Here is a 4284-nt window from a genome sequence, read left to right on the forward strand (position 1 = left end):
TGATATCTTTTCAAAGTATGTTTTCAAGTGATATAGAACTAACCATGGTGCTAAGGATGGTATATTGGTGCACTCCGATTGGTATCACGCTTCAAAGGTCTATCTTTTATACCTTAGCATCATATGGTAGACATTGACTCCTACATTTCCTATCTAAGCATATGTGCAAGCTATAATCCAAACTCTTAGCACATATGTAGGGGGAGCAATTGCTACCATTTGGGGTTCATGAAACTTGTCCATATCCTTTCACACATGGTAAATATGCTTGGGCAAGCAACATGGATTCAATTGAATTTTAATTCATATCTTTGTATAAGGGTTGTCATCAATTACCAAAAAGGGGGAGATTGAAAGCTCTAGTTTAGTTTTGGTGAATTGATAAAACCCTAAGTGCTAACCTAGTTTATCAAGTGATCATGAGATAGGTAGCACACTTCAAGTAGAGAAGCTAATGAAGATCATAACATGACAATGGTGATGGCATGGCATTGATCAAGGGCTTAAACTTGAAAAGAAGAAAGAGAAAAACAAAAAGCTCAAGACAAAGATATAATTTGTAGGAGCTATTTTGTTTTGGTGATTAAGACACTTAGAGAGTGTGATCACATTTAGGTTTGATAGCCGTACTATTAAGAGGGGTGAAACTCGTATCGGAATACGGTTATCAAAGTGCCACTAGATGCTCTAACTCATTGCATGTGCATTTAGGATCTAGTGGAATGCTAACACCCTTGAAAATATTTGTGAAAATATGCTAACACATGTGCACAAGGTGATACACTTGGTGGTTGACACATTGGAGCAAGGGTGGAGAAGTTAGAAGTGAAAATAGAGGCGATGCCGGCGTCGGTCAACTGACCGGACGCTGGATCCAAAAGCACCGGACGCTGACTGGCTGCGTCCAGTCGCGTTGACTGGCGGTACAGAGGCTAGGGTTTACCACCGGATGCTGAGCTATGTTCGGTCGAGGTGGACCGGGCGCATCCGGTCGAGGAAAACTAGTTTTCGACCCTTACTGTACTCAACTGGACGCTGAGGCTCCAGCGTCCGGTTAGTTTTACCAGAGTGTCTGGTCAACTTAGTAGCCGTTGGAATCTGACGAACAACATTTGAAGCTGGTGACACGTGGCATCCATCAGTGGACCGGACGCTAAGTCCAGGGTCCGGTCAATAGGACCAGAGCGTCCGGTCAGAGCGTAGTGTGCCCAGTGAAGGGGTACAATGGCTCTATTTTGTGGGGGCTAGTATTTAAGCCCCATGGCCGGCTGTGGCTTGTATCTTTGGCCATTTTCATTGACATAGCAACCTTGTGAGCCTAGCCAAAGTCCTCCCACTCATCTTCATCATTGATTCATCATAGTGAGATTGGGAGTGATTCAAGTGCATTGCTTGAGTGATTGCATCTAGAGGCACTTGGAGTTCGTGTTTCACTGTGGATTTCGCTTGTTACTCTTGGTGGTTGCTGCCACCTAGACGGCTTAGAGCAGCAAGGATCGTTGAGCGGAGGGTGGTGATTGTCTCCGGCTTCGATCGTGGTGATTGTGAGGGGTTCTTGACCTTTCCCCGGCGGAGCACCAAAAGGTACTCTAGTGGATTGCTCGTGGCTTGTGTGATCCTCATCTTGTGTTGGTTGTGCGGCACCCTATTGAGGGTTTGGCGTGTGAAGCCAATTAGCGCGTGAACCTCCAAGTGAGTGAATCGCCACAACGAGGGCTAGCTTGCCGGCAAGCAAGTGAACCTCGGTAAAAATCATTGTGTTCATCCTTTGATTCCGAGTTGATTAGTCTTCATTGTTATTCATCCTTGTGATTGATTGGTTCACTCCTCTACACGGCAGTATAACTATCTTGATCACTCTCTTTACATTATCGTAAACTAGTTGACAAGCTCTTTAGTGTAACTAGTTGTGAGAGCTTGCTTGCTTGGTTGGTGTGGCTCTTTAGTTAGCCTTTGAGAGCACACTAACATAAGGAATTGTCATACCTCTTGTGTGAATCGACACTATCTAAACTAGAATTGTGGTAGGTGGCTTGCATTTTGAGTAGGCTAGCGCAACACTTGCTTCGCCTCATAATTATCTAACCATTTGGTTAAGTGTTGTTGTAGAAATTTTTGTTAGGCTATTCACCCCCCCCCTCTAGCCATTAGGATCTTTCACCAGGGCATGCTCCATCCAGAGGAAGTGAGACTTGCGGCTCGACATCTCCTTTAGACCCTGTAAAACAAGAAGCAAGCATGCTGAGGCAACTGATGAAAGACCAAGGAGTCAAGGACGAATGCAGGAAACTCACCTCTGTGACACGGGGCAGGTGGACCATGACCGCCTGTTAGATAGACTTGACCCACTCCAGGGCCTCCTCGAGCTTCACCCTGGATTGGGAGAGATCGGACTCCATGGCGAGTCCTCTCCCCTCAAGCACGTCCTAGAGCTGAACCTCCTGCTCATCCCAAAGGATGAACCAAACCTTCATCGGGTCCTCAGGGTAGGGCCACACCAGGTCAGTAGCCCCTAGCCCACTGGAAGGCCCAACTGACAATCGGACCACCGCCAGCTCCTGCGACGGCGCTGACGGCTCCACCCTATCACATGCTTCACCGTCGGAGGAGACCTCCACTATCTTGATCTCACGGCCCGCTGATGGACCTTTCGCCTCTCGCCTGGTCGCATCTCCCCCCGACACCTCCGACTCATACCAGGAGGGTGAGCCATGCGGCCCTCCATCGAGCGAGGCAGGGAGCCCAGTCTCCCTCCCCTCCTCTGCTGCAGCCAGTGCAGGAGGGTCACAAGGGTCACCTCCGACGTGGCCTCTGTTGTCACCACCGGGATCGCCGCCAACACCACCGCAGCCGCTGCCACCGTACTGGCAACAGACCCAAGGGGCACCACCCCTAGAAGGGAGGGTCGCACCGCCACCACCCTAGTCTCCCCGCCGCTCATTGCGACGCGATGCAAGGTGGGCCTCCACTCCTCCCGCACAGGAGCGTGGGGCAATGCTCAACCCCGGTAGCATCTGGCCACTGTCGAAAAAGTACAGGTCTATCTGATGAGGACATGGCACCTTCGGATACGAACAATGATTATAAGGTGCACTCGTTCCTACATTTGCATAGTGGCTTTGGTTATAATTCACTTGGTTCCACATGTACATGTCACTATTTGATTGTAGGTTCAAATGTGTTTTGTAATGGAAGTTCATCAAAGTTGAACTTTCGGTTCATCGGCAGCCCGACAGTGCCTCATTGGGATGGCCATAACTCATCCATCCGGAGTGCGATCGAGGTCAATGAGCACTTGATGGTAAGCTTGTTTGATAAGCTTTCAAATAGATCTGGTTTAATCTCAATATCATGTCGGCAAGGCCTCCAAATCACCAATACATTCTATCGCTATTTCTGGTGGGAGCTACACTGTCGTCATGGGCATGTTAGACATCCTTGGGACCCAGGCCCAAGTTGGAGTATGCCCCAAGAAGATGGAGAACACCTAAGAGATGGCCTTGGACGTTCTCCTCCTTGGCCACCACCTTAGGAGGCCAGCAAGGACGTCCAAGCCAAGCCAGAGGCCCAGTTCAATCCGAGTTCGAGTCTGCCTCGGCCGTTAGGACTAGTCTGCAATAAAATAGATGCCCAGGACGCATCCGAACTCCGTTTTTTATGATCCACATATGGATGGAAAGATAATTTCATAAGAAAACCAATGGAAGTCATCCCACATCAAAATTCGATTAGAATCAATGGGAATCGTCGAAACAAGTTGACATCTAGAATCTGTCATGGCGCTACGTCGTCGTCTTTTGGGCCGTTGGGCCTTGTAACGTGTTGGGACACCTTTAGGACATGAAGAGGGATCCTTAGACGTCCCTTAGCCTATATAATTAGTAGCCACCACCTACATTAGGTTTTGGGTTTTGCTTAGATTATTCTGTCAAGAAACAGTTTCGCCGTTCATCGGTTTGTGAGACCCCAACTCGTGAGATTAATCATTCATCTGCAATTTGGTTGCTTTCTTTCTTGTTCTTGCTTGTGTTCTTCGTTGCGCAGGCAGGAATTAGCCTTCTTGGCGAGGTCAACCTGGTCCGAGACTTGGTTGATAACCAGAGGAGCTGTGGTGCTAAGATTGCAGGGTTCGATCTTTCGATCTGAAGCCAGATCGGTGTGTCATTCTCCGCCACAACGATAGTTACCATCACCTGACGGAAGATCAGGATCCCCATCTCCATTACTATCACACTCCAAAAAAACTCAAACTATGAAATCAAACAGTGCATACCGAGACGTAAG

This window comes from Miscanthus floridulus, chromosome 17 (assembly GCF_019320115.1).
Source record: "Miscanthus floridulus cultivar M001 chromosome 17, ASM1932011v1, whole genome shotgun sequence".
Classification (NCBI taxonomy): domain Eukaryota; kingdom Viridiplantae; phylum Streptophyta; class Magnoliopsida; order Poales; family Poaceae; genus Miscanthus; species Miscanthus floridulus.